Genomic DNA, 21,763 nt, shown 5'->3' on the forward strand with positions numbered 1-21,763 from the left:
TGGCGTAAAACAGTGATTTATTTACATGGCTCCTTCGATGCCCGATTGACTTTCATTGACAAGCTGTTGTGAGCATCGGCTAACTGACCCCAGATTTCGGACAGCAGTGGACAAGACGAGATGAGATATGCAAGGTACGTTTACACTCGGTATCATGATTCAATACACTTTAGGTCAAAATCACACCGGAGTTCTCCTTTAAATCCACATTCGGTTTGCGCTTGCTGTGAAAGCACCATTCATCAGCAATTCACCTCGTGTTCAGTGTGGAAAGGCCTTTATGCACATATAAAAAAACAACACTATTTAGCAAGCGTGTAACCACTGAAATCAATGATTTAAAAAGCATTTTTGGCAAATCCAGGTAATTTACCATAGAAATATGTTTTTTTTTAATGGTTATGGCTGTTATAACACCAGCTGTGTCCGATCTTAAAACGTTACATGCTTGTTTAGAATCACCTGTCGCATGTGCTCACTAGGTTTTGTGAAGTTTTGAGTTTTCCTTTAGGCTTTATAGGATTTTGGGTAAATGCAGACAGGCCCCTTTTTTTAAACGACCCATTATTATAGCTTTCCAAATGCAGTGGGTTTTTTTCATCCAGATTGAGCGAAAAATTTATTTGGAATGAGGATGTCATATGACACAAATCATAATGGCAACCATGCTTTTTTGAGATACGCAAATATCCTTACAGACACTTGTGGCACTTTGGACCAAGACCGTGCACAGTGACTTTCATGTCAATAGGCAGGCATTTTTAATGTTTTTTCCCTCTTATAGCGCCACCAAGTGGCCAAGCTTCATTATTTTTTTCCCCATGACCTCAGATTGAGCTCTTAAATAAGTGTTCTGAGTTTGGCAAAGATATTTCATTCCGTTCAGGAGTTATAGGCATTTCACTAAAAGTGGCCCCTCCTCTTTCAAACACTTTGGCGTCCTATTGCGACGGTAAGTCGAAAATTCAACTTTTTTTATTATTATTGATATTCACTCTCCAGAGAATCTTTCTGCATTGGTTGGTTCTGACTGGCTGAAAAAATCTAGGACTAGTTTGCAAAAGCAGGTTTTGTCCAACATGAGCCAAGGATTCCAACGACATAAGACACTTGAGCCTGCAACGGTTTAGGAGTTATGAGTCATTTCAGGCTGATTGGGGCAAGCCTTGGTGACGCTGTCAGCGGTGTGAGTACTACCATTCCTCCAAGTTTTAAGTCTCTACGACTTATGGTTTCAGTTTTACGTGGTAAATCAGTTTGTATAGTCATTGTAAAGTCTCGCACATTTAATTGACAGCACCCGATTTGCAGGGACCCTGCATAGAACCGTCCATGTGACATGAGTGGTTTAAACGTAATGTTATGAAGCTACGAGAATACTTTTTTGTGTGCAAAGAAAACTAAAATAAAGGCTTTATTCAACAATTTCTTCTCTTTCATATGTATGCGTTGTCAGTTGCATTGCTGTCTATGCAGGGTCAGAAAGCTCTTGGATTTTATAAAAAATATTCTAATTTGTGTGTTTTAAAAAAGGGGTCCACTCGGGAGAAATTGCAGAGAAAAATTATGTAAATGTATGAATGCACAAGATCAGTTTATAAAACAAAAAAGTCCAAGCATTCATCATAATCAGCTGTCGTTGAAATGAATGAAAAGTACTCGCTTATATTTGTTTTTTCCCTTCTAATTTATAATGAGCTTTTAATTTTGTTTTTGTTGTAGCTTACATACAAGCATTCAGATTAAAATTCTGAAAGCAACACAGCATTGAGAAGATTAAAGAAAAAAATGTTTGGCATGTTGCCATGGCTTCATTCAACTTTCTCACCTTGACTAATTGCAACCTTCGCTGTGAAAAAAACATAAACCTGTAATTATCAGCACACAACCCCATACGCAGAGTCCTTGTGCAAATGTCTATTTGTGTTTTGACCAATAACCAATGATTAGACATAATAATTGAGGTGGAGCTGTATGAGTCGTTGCTGCTACTACAATCTTGATTCTGAACAATATGTACATGCATTTACTTATTCCCCTAATTAATTAATATTTATTATTTATTAGATTCACTAATGGTTAACAGTGCAATATGCCAGAGAGGCATTGTGGTGTATATATAATTTAAAAATGCTCCAATTTATATTGTATTAAATCAATGAACAAATAAATGTAAAATAATAAAATAAAAATAAAATATAAGAAGCCATAAAGTTGTATACGTTTTTATGTTACTTTTTATGGATGGATGGATAGATGATAGACAAACAGATAGATAGGCAGTCGGACAGACTGACAGATAGATAGACAGATGGGTCGATAGATAGATAGATAGGTTCAGTAACACCCTAAAACCGAGTTACACTACAGTGGACAGGGTCATACAGGTTTTCCAAGATCGGTTCCATTTGGAACAGGCCTTGCAATGGTCGATCAACAAAGTTGAGCACTCGTTCTGTGCGTCAGGTGCAGAACCTGGCTTAAAAAACAGATGCATGAGTGCTGCCAGCATTGCTTTAAAGGTTGCAGAAGTAGAAGGTCAGCTTATCAGTGCTCAAACCATTTGCCGCACACTGCAACAAGTCGGTTTGCATAGGCGTGTCCCAGAAGGAAGCTTCATCTGAAGCTGGCTCACAAGAAATCCCGCAAACAGTTTGCTGAAGACAACTTGTCCAAGAGCATGAATTACTGGAACCATGTCCTGTGATCTGATGAGACTATAAGATAAACTTGTTTGGCTCCAGCCATGGTGTCCAGCATGTGTGGCAAAGCCCTGGTGAGGAGTACCAAAAAAATTGTGTCTTGCCTATAGTCAAGCATGGTGGTGGTAGCATCATGGTCTGGGGCTGCACAAGTGCTGCTGGTCCGCGGGAGCTGTAGTTCATTGAGGAAAACATGGATTCCATTATGTACTGTACATTCTGAAGCAGAACATGATGCCTTCCCTCCAGAAACTACGCCGAATGGCAGTTTTCCAACACGATAACGATCCCAAACACAGCACCAAGATGACAACTGCCTTAGGGGCCGTTCACATGTCGCGCCTAAAAACATGTGGAAAACGCTAGGCACGCCGCTTTCTTCCTTATCAACAAAGCGCTCGGGCGCTTGCGCTCCGGAAGCGTCTGCCGTTTCTAAGCAACCATCAGCTGCGCTCTAGCTCCAAGCCTATGCGTCTCCATGCATTGTTTCTTCTATTTCTTCTATTATTCAAAATAATGGGGGCTTGACAAATCATAAAGTTCAGGAAATCCCTGGACCACAATTGGCGCTTTTCCACTACACAGTACCAGCTCGCCTCGGCTCGACTCGCCTCGGCTCGGCTCGACTCGACTCGGCTCTGTTTGGTTTTCCACTGTGTAAAAGTTGTACCTGTACCTCTACAATAGTACCTGGTTTGTCATAGCGACGCTGCAGGAAACTGCCGTGATGTAATCTTCTACGCGACACACACCCGCTGTCTGCACCTCCTCGTTTGACCACGGCGTATTCTTCCGAGTTGCCATAATATGTAATGGATTGGATATGTCACGCAATCTCTGGCCAAGCTTTTTAAAAATGGTGGGGTTATTCTGGATACTATTGCTGTCGCGTGCAATGATGACGCAGTGAATAGTGACGATTCTCTCTGACCAATCAGCAGTCTGCTGTGTTTTCACGTCACATTTAGTATCGCCTCAGCTCGCCTCAGCTCGCTTGGAACCTCGCCGGAGGTGGTACGAAAAAAAGTACCTGGAAGCCGGTACAGGTACAACTTTTACACAGTGGAAAACCAAACAGAGCCGAGTCGAGTCGAGTCGAGCCGAGGCGAGCTGAGGCGAGCTGGTACTGTGTAGTGGAAAAGCGCCAAATGATGAGCTGCTCCTCCATGTTTCTACAGAGGTTTCAATGTAACGGAAAAACGTGAGGAAGCTGATTGGTTGGTTCATGTCACATGACCTGTGGTGCGCTTGCCGCATTCTGAAAAGTTGAGATGTTTTTATCTCGATGCGGCACGGACGCGCCTGGAAAAAACGAGCGCGTCGCACCGCGTACGCGTCGCGACCGTGTTGCTTCCATTATGCGCGCGCAAGCCGCGTGTCTACATTTGAAATAACGAATTTGAGCGTGCAAAAGACGCTACATGTGAACGGCCCCTTACTGAACCCTATTAAGCACCTGTGGGGCATCCTCAAGCATAAGGTGGAGAAGCACCATGTGTCTAACGTCCAGCAGCTCCATGAGGAGTGGAAGAGGATCTCAGCAACAACCTGTGCAACCATGCCCAGGATGATTAAGGCAGTGCCAGATAACAATGGTGCTAACACAATATATTGACACTTTGGACAAGGGTGTACTCACTTTAGTTGCCAGCTATTTTGACAATAATGGCTGTATGTTGAGTAATTTTCAAGGAACAACATATCTATAATGCTATACAAGCTACACATTGACTACTCCAAAATATATCCAAGTTTCAATTCTATTGTATTGTCCCTTGAGAAGATATACTAAAATGGTTGCTGAAATGTGAGGGGTGTCAGACAGACAGTCAGACAGATAGATAGATACCGTAGACGGACGGACACATACATGCATACATGCATACATGCATACATGCATACATGCATACATGCATACATAGATACATAGATAGATAGTTGTGCTCCACTAAATAAAAAAGTCATACAGGTTTGAAATGTCATGAGGGTGAATAAAACTTTTAATTTTAAGAGGGAACCATTCCGTTGACAAATAATTAGTTGGATGTTATGCTAACATATAATAAGAAAACAATATTTCCCAACTCTAACCAGTTGCTGGAAGGCAAAATAAATAAATAAAGTGATCATGATTGCCATAGCCATCTGTTTATTGTGAAGGGCCTGGGCTGGCATAATCAGCCTCACAGTGGGAAGCGTGCCCACTTCCCACAAGACACTTCCAAGCGCCTGGTGCAGTGCAGTTTCCACAAACAGCTCCTTAACATCTTATCAGCAGTCATATCTGTTACCGCAATCAGCTCTAGGTTAACACACCTTTACTGTTCTATATGCTCTCTGAACATTAAAAGAGAAAAGGTGGGGTAAGTAAAGATTGTATCACATTCAGAGCCTTATGGTCCTGGACGGAGCGAAAAGATCACAGCTGCTGTGATTAGCATCAACCTCAACTCAGAGCACCGCCAACGTAATGGGCTACCCTCCACTCCAATCATTTGAAGAGCAGATAAAGAAGTCGTGCCGCGTCCAACATGCCAGCCCTACTCTCTCGCTTCTCCAACCCGTCTGCTCTTAAAACATGATTTGATATATTTACAGCTACCCTTGTCATCATCAGTTACATTTAAAATTAAAGTGATGTGCTCACGTGTTATAAGCATCCTCGGGCCTTCCATGACCTTGGCATGAACTCCCATAAAGCTGGTGAGGTAGACCTGCTGTTAAAGATTAGTGGAAGCTTAAACACTGAAAGCATGCAGTGGCTGCTTTATGGTTTTATTTTTATGTTATCCATAAAAATGATAAATGCTGTAATGCTTCCATTTACAGGTGTTAAACGGATAGTTCATCCAAAAATGAAAATTCTGTCATCATTTATGGTTGAATTTTTGTCCCTCTATTGAAATTCTAGCAACCAAACCTTAGATGATGCAAAAAGATTATAAAGGGGTCATAAAATGGATCGATTGGTTGAATCCAAATCTTGTGAAGAGATTCAATCGCTTTATCAGCAGTGTGTGTGTTGCATACTAGAACAGACCTCATTGGTTGTCATGCATAACACACACACACACACACACACACACACACACACACACACACACACACACACACACACACACACACACACATTTAAGCTTCCATATTTAAAAAATGTGATGATAAAAACCTAAATTCAATCTGTTCATATAAAGTGATTTTATCTCCTCACAAAGTTTAGATTAAATAGCTTGATTCATATGGATTCATTTCAAAGCCCCTTTATAACTTTTGATCTTCTGTTTTGGTTACATGATTTTAAATAAAGGGACATTTTATTAAAAAATCTTTATTTGTGTTTTAACAATCATTGCTCCAAATAATTTTAAATCATGTGGACACACAAGACTATACTTAATACGTGCAACTTTGAGCATCAAAAGTTAACAAAAAAGAAAAACAATACGACATTTTAAGATATGATGCCAAATATAAATGTTTATATTATAATATATTACCCTGGAAATCCAGAGGTCTCGCGAGAGCACAATTTGAATTGTCTCTGCAAGACACTCTGGCATTGAGCAATGATGCACGTTACTGCATTACGTAAGCAGTTCTGGGAACCAATCAAATTGGTGTATCTGATGTAGGCGGGCCAGAGGCGAGCTAAGCTGATGACGACAGCGCTGCGACATCCGGAATCATTTAGTAAACATTGAAAGATGGCTACAGATGAACGGCAGTTGTTTGAAACGGCTTTGGCCGCTACAATGAACGAGTTAGACTTGGCTTTTCATATAAAAGAGGAACAGAAAACCCTGCTCGATTCGTTCCTTTGCAAGAAGGACGTTTTTGCTGTTTTGCCGACTGGATACGGCAAGAGTTTAATCTATCAGTTAGCTCCGCTGGTAGCTAAGTGTATGGGGCTCACACGGTGTATTGTTGTAATTGGTCGTGGCGTTATCCAATTGCGTGCAGTGAGAGTTTCAAATGCATGCTTGGTGCCGCCCCTCGAGTTAGGCCCTTTTCATTGCTCGATGCCAGACCCTTAATCTTAATAGATTAGGGTCTGGATTTTTTCCAGGCTAATAATATATAGCATAATATAACAATATACACTCTATCTTTCTATATATCTATCTATCTACAGATGAGGTCAAAAGTTTACATACACCTTGCAGAATCTGCAAAATGTTAATTATTTTACTAGTGGTGGGCCGTTATCGGCGTTAACGTGCTGCGTTAACGTGAGACTCTTATCGTGCGATAAAAAAAATATCGCCGTTAATCTATTCTCAAATTTGGGTTGGGAGCTGGGTCTAAACTACGCAAGCTATGATGACTTTCACCTTGATAGTTTAACGCGGATGTATACCGAAGACTATAGAATATGGTCGCGCGTTTAAGTCTCCTCCGCCAAAACACAGACGGGGTCGCGTAGTCCTCCATTCATAAAAACCGAATCTACTATAGCGAAATGCCACGTAAATTCGTCGTTTTTTGGATTCATAAATCAAATGTTGGTCTGTCACTTAATTCAAATCGCGATATGGACTAGTGTATGTGAAAACTGAAATGCAAAAAGACCGTTTTAATATGAATCCGGTATGTTCCGTTTGCCTAGCTGTATGTATGAATAATGGAGATGAGCTTTTACTACACGCATACTGAAACACACGTGACGCTCCCGGTAATTTTTGGCATTATCATACTGTATACACAGAAACTTCACGGCAACCTGTCAAAATAAAAGTACGGTGTAACATGTAACCCCCCCCCCCCAAAGCTGGAAACGTAGGGGAAACACTGGCTACCATAGATATACATTACGTAGATGTAAATTTTTATCACACTGTACAACAATAATACTGTTTTTTTTTTTTTTATTACAGTAAGGGCTAAATTTAGGTTTGGGTAGGTGTTGACGTTAAAAAAAAACACAATCTAATAGGTAGAAAAAATAATTTCATTGTTAGTTAGTTAGTAAACAGTACATCTTATTGAACATAATTTATTTTCATCAACAAATTATCATAGAACAGCTTTATGAGCTTTATGATCCATTCTCAAAGACTTACTTTTAGTCATTATTTGGGTAGCACACATATTCTGAATGCCTTCAGCAGAATTCAAATTAGCCATTTTAATATAGATTAATCTAGATTAATTCCAAGATTTAATCTAGATTAATCTAGATTAAAAAAATTAACCTATGCCCACCCCTATATTTTACTAAAATAAGAGGGATCATACAAAATGCATGTTATTTGTTATTAAGTACTGAGCTGAATAAGAAATTTGAATAAAAAGACGTTTACATATAGTCCACAAGAGAAAATAATAGTTAAATTGTCAAAAAAATTACTCTGTTCAAAAGTTTACATACACTTAATTCTTAATAATGTGTTGTTACCTAAATGATCCACAGCTTTTTTTGTGTGTGTGTTTTGTTTTTTTGTGATAGTTGTTCATGAGTCGCTTGTTCGTCCTGAACAGTTCAACTGCCTGCTGTTCTTCAGAAAAGTCCTTCAGGTTGCACAAATTCTTAGTTTTTTTTTTTTGTGTGTGTGTATTCGAACCTTTTCCATTAATGACTGTATGATTTTGAGATCCATCTTTTCACACTGAGGACAACTGAGGGATTCATATACAACTATTACAGAAGGTTCAAATGCTCACTGATGTTCCAGAAAAAAAAATGATGCATTAAGAGCCAGGGGTGTAAACTTTTGAACAGAATGAAAATGTGTACGTTTTTCTTATTTTGCCTATATATCACTTTTTTTTTAAATTTAGTACTAACCCTTTAGAAGCTACAGAAGATACTTACATGTTTCTCAGAAGACAAAATAAGTTAAATTTACCCTGATATTCAATTTCAAAAAGTTTTCAGTCCCTGCTTTAGTGTTTCCATCTGAAGCATGAGTGAGAGTTCGAACCTTCTGTAATAATTGCATCTGAGTCCCTCAGTTGTCCTCAGTGTGAAAAGATGGATCTTAAAATCATAGTCATTGTTGGAAAGGGTTCAAAAATATACAAAAATGCTGAAAACCAAAGAATGTAGGAACTGAAGGATCAGCGAGGAAGAACAGCGGGCAGTTTAACTGTTCAGGACAAACAAAGAACTCACCAACAACTATCACTAAACAAATTTTAAAAAGAAAAGAAAAACAGCTGTGGATCATTCAGGTAACAATACAGTATTAAGAATACTTTTGAATGGGGTAATTTTTATGAATTCAATTCAATTCTATGTGTAAACTTTTTTAATGAAATGTGAAATGTCTTTTGTGAAATGTCTTATTCAGGTCAGTAATAAATAAAAAATAACCTGCATTTTGTATAATCCCTATTATTTTAGTAAAATAATTAATATTTTGCGGATTCTATCCGGTCCTTGAATATGATTGGCTGAGAGAAGTGCGATATTTTAGTGATACACTAAAAAAAAAAAAAAAAGTAAGTGTTCATGCTGCCTTAAAATTTTAAGTTTAGTCAACATTAAATGTTAAGTTGTACTACATAAAAAGATGGATATTTGAGTTGAGTAAACTTCACATTTTAAGGCAGCACGAACAATTGTTTTTTTTTAAATTAAAACATCTTTTTTTTTTTTTTACAGTGTATCACAAATCCGCTGGAATCACACACACATTTTGCGGTAGGATTTCTCGCAGGGAGTGTCATGGCGGACACCCAAATCTACTATAATTTTATAAATTATACTTTTTTTGTGTCAAAAAAGAATAAAATAATAAAATAGAGTGTATTTTTAGACAAGAATGTACTTATTTAGACTTCAAATATGCGGTTTGTTAATAAATATAATGTCTATTTAAAAATTAGCTTCTATGTTTTCAGAGATGTGAGATCCAGAGCCGTTCTTATGAACCCGCCGAGTGCAGCCTTACTTCGGCTAGATTTTTTGTAATTTGCTGCTGGCTCTGATGTCTCTATAGTGGTTAAACATGAGATATAATTCAAATCTAACGGGCTGAAATGAATTGGTAAATATTTTATCCCTATTAGGTATTTGTTAAAGGAATAGCTCCTTGCCTAAAATTAGAATTCTGTTCTTTCTTTGTACAAAACACAAAAGATGTTTTGAAGAACATTTTTGTCCATACGATGTATATATATATGAACTTTTTACTGAAGAGCAGAGTCTGTGATTCCCAAGCATTGGTTCTAATAGAGTCACACATATAATAAGGGCGGGAGATGTGACCCAGCTGCAGACAAATTGAAGTGGCAATGCACATTTCAAAAGACACTGGTCTATTATTGTTTGCTTTTGCTTTGTTTTGCATCTAGGGCACTGTGGGCTTGTTGGAGAGAGCCTTGACACTCTCATCTTTCTCCAATATTGTTGGCAAATCCAAAGTCCACCTCATGGACACGACTATTTGTCTTCGTCTAATTTCAATTTTTTTTTCTTTGTTCCTCTCGTCTCCTAGGACTCCAAACAATATGTTAAAAGCATTTTGTTCCTGAAAGGCTTTTCCAGGCACGTGCAGGGGGGGGGGGGGGGGAATCATCTTTTTGCTCAGATGCCAAAAGTGCCCTTCTGTCAAAGGTCTCCTATTTTTTTTTTTTTTTTTATGTAATGCAGGGCTCGCAAAATTGCTAGCCCGACGTCCCGGGGCCAAGCCCGGATTAACCATACGGGCAACTGGGCAATTGCCCAGGGGCCCACGACATCTAAAGGGCCCAGGACAGCAAGGGCACGAGCAAAATAAATTGCCTTATGTTATTTATCTTATTTACACGAAGGCATGTCATTTCTGTCTCTACATAGTCGCGCGTTTACAATGTCTCCTCCGCGAAAACACGGACGGGATCGCGCGCTCCATTCATAAAAACGGAATTTACTATAGCGCGGAATACCACGGAATTCGTCGATTTTTGGATTAATAAATCAAAAGTTGGTCTGTCACTTAATTCAAATCGCGATATGGACTAGTGTCTGTGAAAACTTAAATGCAAAAAGACCGTTTTAATATGAATGGTGGAGACGCGGTTTTTTTTATTACGCGCGTACTGAAGCACGCGTGACGCTCACGGTAATTTTTTGCATTTGCACCTCACATGAACAGATAAACTCAATCTCCATAACTGCTGTGAGTGTCACTTTTACCGTTTCATTTAAGAAAACTAGCATCATATCATACTGTACACACAGAAACTTCACGGCAACCTGTCAAAATAAAAGTACGGTTCAACATGTAACAACAATATTAGTCTTGTATTCCTTTTGTACAGTATAATGTAGGTGTTTATATATTCCTATTTAAATAATTTACATAAAACAATATATATGATAAAAAATAAATATTACAACAAGATTAACCACTTAATTGTAGAAAAAAATACTAAAATTATTATTTAAACGTTTTAAACTGAATATAATTTTTCTTCCATGTATTGATTTTAACAGTAAACCTCTGTTTGTTTGCCAAAAATTAAAAGGGTTTATTTTTCATTTGATTAAAAATAAATAAATGTTTATGCTTTCATTTGATTATCAGAAAAATTAAAACACATAAGAATTTAAAAAAAAAAAAGCAAAAAAAAAAAAAAAAAGCAAAAGATTGTTCAAAATGTTAAAATAGAGAGTTTTGGACTTATTTTTCACTGAAATAAATGTTTTCGTTTTTTTTACACAAAGTAGGCTAAAGTACCGGGAAAAAAAGTAACATTGGCTACTGGCAAATGGTTTGAAAGTGGTTGCTTATCTATTCATTTTTTGTGAAAATGGAGGATACTTCCCTCCCTCTCAATGTAGTGGGTCAATTTTACCAGATTATACTGTACAGATGCTGATGTGTTTTGTTTTCATAGCATCATACGTGAGTGAATGTCTTTGATAGGGGACATAGTAGTGCATTTGTAGTTCTATGAGCATTTAAATATTTGTAAATCAAAATATGATGACAGTTAGGATTTGAAGTATTGAGTATATTTACTGTATATTACAGTAATATATTCTATATATAACCATATTATGGTGATCCTGGGGTCGTGATGATGGGGCCCTTGAATATTGTTGCCCAGGGTACAACAAAGTGTTAATCTGGCCCTGCCCGGGGCTATAGTGTTTTCCAGTCGGGCTAAGTTACCAGAATGTTTCACCGGCTGCCCGACGGGCTATCGTAAAGTAGAGGGCACCTGCAGGTCCTTAAAAACTCCTCAATTTAGTTGTATCAAATTTAAGGCCATAAAAGGTTTTAAATATGTTAAATAGTATAAGAAAATACTTAATTATAATTTAGGAGGTCGTACATTTGGGGACGGAAAGACGAGAATCGCGATAGGGCTGGATTAAACTTCAAAAGGCAATGATGCCATTGAATAAATATGCACAATGTAGGTTTCAAAGTCAAAACGCGGCACTGATGTCTTTATATGAATGTTTCTGAAGGGAACCGACTGTCCTCAGAAACATTTCGTTGTCATTTTCCTTTATTGCCTGATAAAACAGCATTAATGCTGATTTGTATCAAAGACTATAGAATACCAAAGACATGTCACTAGGGCTGGGAATCGATTCCAAAAAGAATCGATTCCTCGATTCCGAGGCATTGGGAATCGAGAGTCGATTCCAACGTTTGGAATCGATCCTCTCAAGTGGAATCGACTCCTCATTCAGAGCCGTTTTCAGTTCAACAAAACTTACCTCTTAAACGGAAGGCTGCATTCCATGAAGGCTATATTTCGGGTGCAAGTCATCAAACGTCGATTGACGAAAATAAACGTAATAAAAACGACTCATTACTAAACTCGTCTGAGTTTAAGGATGCAGCCTTCAGCTTGAGAAGCACTCATTAATTTGCCTCTTGCTCGCTAATAGTTATTATAGTCAGATACATTTCCACGAAAAGATTCGTTCGGATAGATCATTTAAATGAACCAGTTCAAAAAACGATTCAGATGTTATTTTACGGGAGAACTGGCTCATGATGTCCACAATTTTGAGCGCTGCACGACAGAATAGATCATTACGTGTCTTGATCTTATTTACATCTTAAATAAATGCTATTTTTAATCTTTCTATCAGCCATTGATAACTCTGAAAGAAAATGCAGAGAGCACGTATCAGTGGCCGAGAGCGCATCTGATTGACAGCTACGCCTCGAGCTCTTATATCCACGAGCTCTTATATCATCCTGCATTAATTACGAAATTATAGCTCTTATATCAGTGTTGTTGTTAAAATTCTGTTTATTTTGTTTCAGTGTATAGTTTGCTAATTTTGTCATTTTATATACGTCACGTCTTGTTTTATTCATGCAATAAATGCATGTCCACTGCTGAGCTGTGGGTTATGACTAACTTCCTGGGCAATGAATTACAATTTGAAATCAGTCAGAGCTACAAATGAAGCTTCATATTATGAGAAGGTAACTTTATACGACCTAATTACATCCTGCATTTATTGCGAAATTAGTTTCCTCCAATCTAAAAAACAAGAATCGAAAAAGAATCGAAACAACAGTGAGGAATCGATTCCAGAACCAGGAATCGGAATCGGAATCGATTCCAAAATTTTCGGAATCGAACAGCCCTACATGTCACTCGTGTAGTTTTGAATGGGGAACAATGAAACGGTCATCATGGCCGCAAAGCTCCGCCTTCTTAGTGAAAGAGCCAATCGTTGATCAGTAAAGTCAGCGCGTCACTGCAGCTGCTGTTAGAAGTTCCGGTTGCTATAGAAACAGCCGGCGCTCTAAGACGTGCGTTCAGTACTGCGCATGCGCACTGGCTCATCTAGCCGGAAAAATAAGCGTTTTTTTAACGCTATTCAAGCACAAGGAACTATATTTATGAGGCAGTTCTTGTTGGATTTCTTTGGAGATTTCAAATATGAAATTTAATCGTAAGCTTGGTGAACAGTTTTGGAGACTTTGATGTTTCCCCATTCAAACAGATAGGAGCTGCACTTGTATGCCCGAGAGGCGTTTCAAAGATGGCCGCCGAGTGACATGACTTGCCTTAAAGGGACTTTGTTTGTATACAGCCGTTACTAGGGAAACGTTAATATTTCAGCGCTCTTAAAGCGCCCCCTTGTGACAGAGAATGACTTTTTCTTTTCCACATTTTTTCAGCTCTTTATGGTCAAATTATTGCAATTATCGACCTACGTTGTTATGCAACAAACACAGAGTTGTGTGAAAGAAGTTAATATGCCTTCTAAAAATCTAAACAAATAAGACAGTAATATTTATGTTTTAAATAAATATAATAAATGATATACTCGATTTATCCCTTGTAATGGTATGAAAGCTGAAATTCCATTGTATAAGATATTTTGTTTTGTTTTGTGTAAAGCTTTATCTGAATTATAAATCATGCCATTTTATGCCTTAATATTCTACCGTACATTGTCAAATCCTACTCATACTGTTCATTTTACTTCTGCGGCTCTTAAAAGGGGTCACAAATTGCCTTAAATTGATATTTAAAATATTTTAAATAGTGAAATAAAATTCCTTCCTTAATATGTTTGTTTTATTTCTATACTCTGTAGTAAAGCCTGTTATCTACAATCTTACAATACAATACATCAGGGGCCACATATAGTTTCAATAGTGACCACTCAGAGTTTAATATAACAGCTGTTCTTTATTATTGTGTTTAACAGAGAGAAGAAAATCTTTAGGTTTGACAATTTAATACACAACAATTTCTAATCAAAATGAATAGATCCAAGGAAAATATTTTTTATCTTTTAAACATTACAATGGTCTTTTATGTTCAGTTTCTTTCTCAAAACTGCTTCACAGCATTGGCTGCTAGAGGCCACTGTAATAATACATTTATGTGACCCTGGTCCACAAAACCAGTCTTAAGTAGCACAGGAATATTTGTAGCAATAGCCAAAAATACATTGTATGGGTCAAAATTATATATTTTTCTTTTATGCCAAAAATCATTAGGATATTAAGTAAAGATCATGTTCCATGAAGATATTTTTTTAAAAATTTCCTACCATAAATATACCATAAACTAGTAATATGTATTGCTGAGAACTTCATTTGGACAACTTTTAAGGCGATTTTCTCAATATTTAGATTGTTTTGCACCCTCAGCTTCCAGGTTTTCAAATAGTTGTATCACAGACAAACATTGTCCTATAACAAATCATACATCAATGAAAAGCTTATTTACTCAATTTTGAAAAAAAAAAAAATACACTTATGACTGGTTTTGTGGTCTATGGTCACACATCAGCAAGGAATGTGTCACAATATACAGTACAGTATTGCTGTACTGATGTTTTGAGCACAGCCCTATTTATGGAGCCCCTTTTATAGTGAAAAAAATATTACTGATTCTGTTGTTTGAGTCCTGAAACGCAATTAAAACTTCAAATAATGCATAATTTGTCTTATTAATGACATTGTTACTTGTTACATAAGTAACTGGATGCCTACAATGAGGTGATGGACCCGAGGGGCTCTTTAATGCCTTCTTTCAGATGCCCTTTTTATACTTTGAGCACCTGCCCCTTTAAAGGTCTCTGCACGGCCCTGCTACAGAGTCTGATTATTGTAACCTTTAAGGATATAAAGTCTGAGGGGGTTATGCAATAGTATACAAAACTAATTTGTTGGCATCATATAAATTATGATAGCGTTGTGACTACTAATGAACAATCAATGTGCAAAAAGGGCAGTCGATACATTATTGAATTTCTTTGCGGTGCTTTTAATACCCTTTAGCCTTTTGGTGTTGGAATTTGCCTGCTGTTATGTAAAGTTCTTTTATTCAATAGTGCTATTGTTTGAGGAAGCACACTTTTGTGGTGTTCCTTCTTGAGGTTATACCACACTATGTGAGAAAGTCAATATTCCTAAGAATTATGAGCCATTGAGAAAAGAGACTTTTTTTTGACAATTGCAGCTTTATATTTTATATCTCACAACTGTGACTTTTTTGTCACATTATTTCTTCTTGTCATTTTGTACCTCAATTAGATTTTTTCTCAGTATTGTGAGTTCTTATCTCAAAAGTCACAGTGTGACCTAATTTCTCACAATTTTTATGTAAATTTTTGGAATGCAATAATACTTCTGTTTGAGGAAACTTGATTTTTTTGGTGTTCCATCTTATACCACACTAGGTGAAAAAGTCAATATTTTTTATAAATTATGAATAATTGAAAAATGGGATAAAAAACAAAAGGTACTTGATACTTTTTTTGAAGAATTATATCTTACAACTGTAACTTTATTTCTTACAATTGTGTTTTTCTCATTATTGTGATTTCATATCTCACAATTTCTCATAATCCTTTATATCGCTCATTTGTTGCTATTTTGGAAAATTACAATATTATTTCTTACATCTTACAATTGCAGCTTTATATCTCTCAACTTTTTTGACAATTGTAATATTAATTCTCATAATTCTGGCTGTATATCACAATTGAAAATTGATATCTCAACTGTTACTATTTTTGACAACTGCGATATTATTTCTTGTAATTATGACTATATCTCACAATTGCAACTCTCTCAGTTGTTACTATTTTAGACACTTGCAATATTATTTCATATAATTCTGACTGTATCTCACAATTGCAACTCTCATATTTAGTGTTTTTGACAATTGCAATAATATTTCTCATAATTCTGACTGTATCTCACAATTGCAACTTTTTTAGACAACTGCAATATTATTTCATATAATTCTGACTGTATCTCACAAGTGAAAATTTATATCTCTCAGCTTTTACTATTTTGGACAATTGTAATATTATTTCTCATATTTTTGACTATCTCACAATGTCAGTTTTATATCTATTAATTGTTACTATTTTTGACAATTGAGATATTATTTCTTGTAATTCTGACTGTACCTCACAATTGCAACTCTCTCAATTGTTACTGTTTTTGACAACTGCAATATTATTTCTCATAATTCTGACTGTATCTCACAAATACATGTATCTCAAAAATCTCTCATTTGTTACTATTTTTGATAATTGTAATATTTCTTGTAATTCTGACTGCATCTCACAATTGCAACTTTATATCTCTCAACAGTTATTATCTTTGGCAACTGTGATATTATTTTTTGGAATTCTGACTGTATCTCACAAATGCAACTTTATATCTCTCAACTGTTACTATTTTTGACAATTGCGATATTATTTCTTGTAATTCTTTTTTTTTTAAGATTTATTTTTTGGCATTTTTGCCTTTTTATTATGATAGGACAGATCAGACATGACAGGAAGCGAAGTGGGAGAGAGATGGGGGACGGGATCGGGAAAGGTCCTCGAGTCGGGATTCCAACACGGGACGCCCGGAGCGCAACGGCGCTATATGTCGATGCGCTGCATATCGGCGCCGACATTTCTTGCAATTCTGACTGTATCTCACAAATGCAACTTTATATCTCTCAACTGTTACTATTTTTGACAATTGCGATATTATTTCTTGTAATTCTGACTGTATCTCACAATTGCAACTTTATATCTCTCACCTGTTATTTTTGACAATTGCAATATTATTTATTGTAATTTTTGACTATCACGATTGCAACTCTAAATTGTTTTTTTTTTTTTTTTTTTTTTTTCAAAATATATTTATTTGCATTTGTTTTAAACATATAATACATTTAAATAAAAGAAAAAAAAAAACACATACAAAAGAAGGAGAACCTTACAGAGCTTCAAAAACCACCCACCCCAAGAGAGAAAGTAAAATAAATAAACAATAATAAATAAATAAAATAAATTATTCAACAAATAAACAAACAATTCTCACTAGTTTCCATACACCAGCATTCACAGCCATCCATTTTACAGTTTAACTTTACCTTTTCTGAGTATTTAGTTATTTTTTAGGAGAGATCACATTATGTAATGGAGATAGCCAATACAAAGAGATGAATGTTGAATATTAGTCGTCCACCGCTGTCAAGTCCTCTTGGTTACAATAGCATAAAAATGGAGTCCAAATATTGTAAAAGTCTTTAAGCTTCCCTTTAACTGCATAAGTCAGTTTTTCCATGGCGAGGTTGTTAGTCATTTCTTTAATCCAAAGGATAGAGGAAGGACCTTGTAACTCCTTCCATTTTAAAGCAATAGCCCGTTTGGCCTGAAGCAAGCTAAAGTCAATTAGCTTGCGTTTATTGGTGTTCACCACAAAATTTACTGGATATATATGAAATAAACAGAGTTTGGGATCGCAAGGAACATTTTCTTCAGTCAGTTTACCAATCATAACCAGAATACTCTTCCAAAATGTTTGAATCTCAATACACTCCCACATACAATGGTAAAGGGTTCCAATATCTTGTTTACATTTTAAACAGCTGTCAGGAATATTTGGGTTAAACTTATGTAGTTTAACCGGGGTAATATATGTGCGCATGAGCCATTTATATTGCAGCAATCTGCATCTAGTATTTACACTATATGTTTGCGCAAACAAACAAGAGTCCATCCATTCATCTTTAGAAATATCTTCCTGAAGGTCATTTTTCCATGCAGTTAAATAGGACATTGAACTTTCTTTTGAACCCTCTAAAAGTGTATTATAAAAAAAAGACAGATTGCCTTTATCCCTTAAATGTTTTAAAGTATGTTCTTCTATAGTTGACAAAGAAGGCTCTAAATAGGTTTTAATTTCAGAGTGTATAAAACTTCTTATCTGTAGATATTTGAAGAAGTGCTTCTGATGAATATCGTATTTTTTCATCAATTGTTGGAACGACATCATTATACCATCCTTATATAAATCTTTTACTTGTTTTGCACCCTTGTACGTCCAATTTTTAAATCCCCCATCATTTCTCCCTGGCACAAACATTGTATTACCCCAAATTGGCGTCAGTCTTGAAAGTTTAATTGTTTCACCTAAAAAGTCATGAGCTTCATACCATACACAAATAGAGTTTCTAAGGAAAGGATTATTTGTAGATTTTTTTAGTACTTTAACTGGGGAAGAATAAAGATACATCTGTAATGGAGTTGTTATTCCATTTTTTTCTATATCTATCCATGCAGGAGGGTCTGTTTCTATGAAATAATACATAGTGGAACATAATTGAGCTGCCCAATAATAGAGTTTTATATTTGGTAGTTTAAGCCCTCCCCGCTCATACGGTAAATAGAGTAGGGACAGACGTAACCGTGGACGTTTGTTATTCCATATAAACCTTGTGAACATTTTCTTGAGTGTTACAAAGAATGTAGCTGGAAGTGGAAGAGGAATTGACTGAAAGAGATACAAGAACTTAGGTAGAATTGACATCTTTATAATATTTATACGTCCAATCATTGAGATTGGCATTGCATTCCATCTCTCGAGCGAGTCCATGACTTTTTTTAACAATGGGTCATAATTAATTGAAATAATCTCTTTTATATTTGTGACTATCTTAATTCCTAAGTATGTAAACTCTTCTTGTACACTGAAAAATTGCCTATTGTTTGTATAGTTTCTCCTTTCATCCTTGTTTAATAATAGCAAGGCACTTTTATTATTGTTAACTTTATACCCTGAAAACTCTCCGAATACTTTTAATAAAGTGTTAAGAGCTTGAATTGAAAGTTCTAGATTACTAAGAAAAACAACAATATCATCTGCAAACAGAGATAAACGGTGTTCTCTCTCACCTATTATTATGCCTTTAATTTCAGGACTACTCCGAATTGCTATTGCAAGGGGTTCTACTGCAAATAAAAACAACAAAGGGGACAGTGGGCACCCTTGACGGGTTCCTCTACTTAAATTAAAGGGCTTTGATATTTGGTTATTTGTTATTATTTCTGCTCGAGGACCATTGTAAAGTAATTTGATCCATCTAATATACCCATCACCCAACCCAAATCTCTCAAGCACCTCGAAAAGATACCTCCATTCAATCCTGTCGAAGGCTTTTTCCGCGTCCAACGACAGAATTGCATGGTCCTTGGCCTTTTGTTTTTTATATACTATATTTAAGACCCTTCGTATGTTATGAAAGGCTTGCCTTCCAAGCACAAACCCATTTTGATCGTTCATGATAAGGTTCGGTATGAACGTTTCAATTCTTTTAGATAGGGCCTTACAGAGAATCTTAGTATCACAGGACATTAACGATATGGGCCTATAGGATGATTTTTCATTGGGAAGTTTACCTGGTTTTAATATAAGAGTAATTAGAGCTGATCTCAGAGAGGGGGGTAATATTCCTTTTCCTAAAGATTCATTAAACATTTCAAGTAAGTGTGGTAAAATTTTCCCTGCAAATGTTTTGTAAATTTCCATAGGGAGGCCATCCGGTCCAGGAGCCTTGCCGTTACTCATGTCCTGTAGAGCCTCTGAGAGCTCTTCTATACTTAGATTCTTTTCTAAATTACTTCTTGTCTCTTCTGATAATTTTGGAAATTTAATTTTATCAAGAAAATTATTTTGCCCCTCTGAATTACTGGCAATTTCCGAGTTATACAAATTTTCATAGTACAGTTTAAAAATATTATTTATTTCCAATGGGTCTACCGTCTTTTCCCCATTCTCTAAAAAAACTGAATTGATGGCTCTATCTGTTTGTATTTTCTTGATTCTCCATGCTAGAAGTTTTCCTGATTTTTCCCCCTGATCATAATAAGACTGCTTTAGCCACATTAAGTTCTTAGATATTTTACTACTAGTTATTTCATTATATTTGGCTTTCAGTACAAGAAGTTCTTTCTGCTTTGAAGGGTCATTATTACTAAAGAGATGCTGTTCTAGTAGTTTAATTTCTTTTCCCAGGTCTTCTAATTCTGCCTGATAAATTTTGGATCTGTATCTTGTATAACTTAATATCTCCCCTCTAATATATGCCTTGAATGCCTCCCATTTAACTGAGGCGCTTGTCTGATTTGTATTAACTACAAAATATATATCAATTTTATTATCTAAGAATTTCACAAAATCATGATCAAGAAGCCAACTTGCTTGAAATCGAAATCTGGGAGGTGGGAGAACAAGATTGTCTAATTGGATTGTAAACAAAACAGGGGCATGGTCGGACAGTAAGATACTATCATACCAAGTTTTACCAACCTTCGCAACTAAACCATTGGAAATTAAAAAATAATCTATTCTTGAAAATGTTTTATATGTATTCGAAAAGCATGAATATTCTTTCTTGCTTGGATTGAGATACCTCCAAATCTCAACTAAATTTAAGTCAGTCATATACTTCAAGATCATTTTCTTAGACTGTTGATGGGTATCTACTCCTGAAGAGCGATCATTCTCGGGGTTTAGTACACAATTAAAATCTCCTCGAATTACATAATTTCCGGCATAGGCTGAGATTGTGAAAAAGAAATTCTGAAAAAAGGAAGGGTCATCTACATTAGGAGCGTATATGCTTATTAAATTAATATGTGATGTCAAAATTGTACCATTAAGAATTATGTATCTCCCTAACGGATCTATATATTGCTGTTTTAACTGAAATGGTATGGACTTATGTATAAGAATCATGACTCCTCTGGCTCGAGAGGTGAAAGATGCATTGAAAACTTGCCCTGGCCATCTCTTAGTGACTCTACTAACATCATCTTTTATTAAATGAGTTTCTTGTAAAAAGATTATGCTTGCTTTCATTTGTTTTAATCGACCTAGTACTTGTTTAAGTTTTACCAAATTATTTAGTCCTCTTACATTCCAGCTACAAATGTTTATCTCCGAATTATTAATCACTTACCTACTTATATAACCATGTAAATACAACTGTGCATGGGCGTCCATATAGAAAGTGAAACCAAAAGAGTGAGAACGATAAAAAATAAACAAAATAACACAAACGCTTACATAAACAACCCCTGCCATCCCACCCCACCTGCAATCCCCCAACTGGAAAGCATAACAATACCCCTTACAATGAACCTTGGTTATGAAACATGTTAGATCCATATAATATGGAGCAACATTTGGCAAGCCTACTCTCATTACTATCAGCCCTGGGCTCGCTAAAGAAGAACATAGCTGGGCTCTGAATTATATAAGTCCCACCCTATAGAACATCGGGCCAGTTTAGACTGACTCGTATACCTCTATACATGAACTTGTTTACTCATACTGATGAAC

The sequence above is a fragment of the Garra rufa genome, chromosome 22 (genome assembly GCF_049309525.1).
Source record: "Garra rufa chromosome 22, GarRuf1.0, whole genome shotgun sequence".
In the NCBI taxonomy this organism is placed as follows: Eukaryota; Metazoa; Chordata; class Actinopteri; order Cypriniformes; family Cyprinidae; genus Garra; species Garra rufa.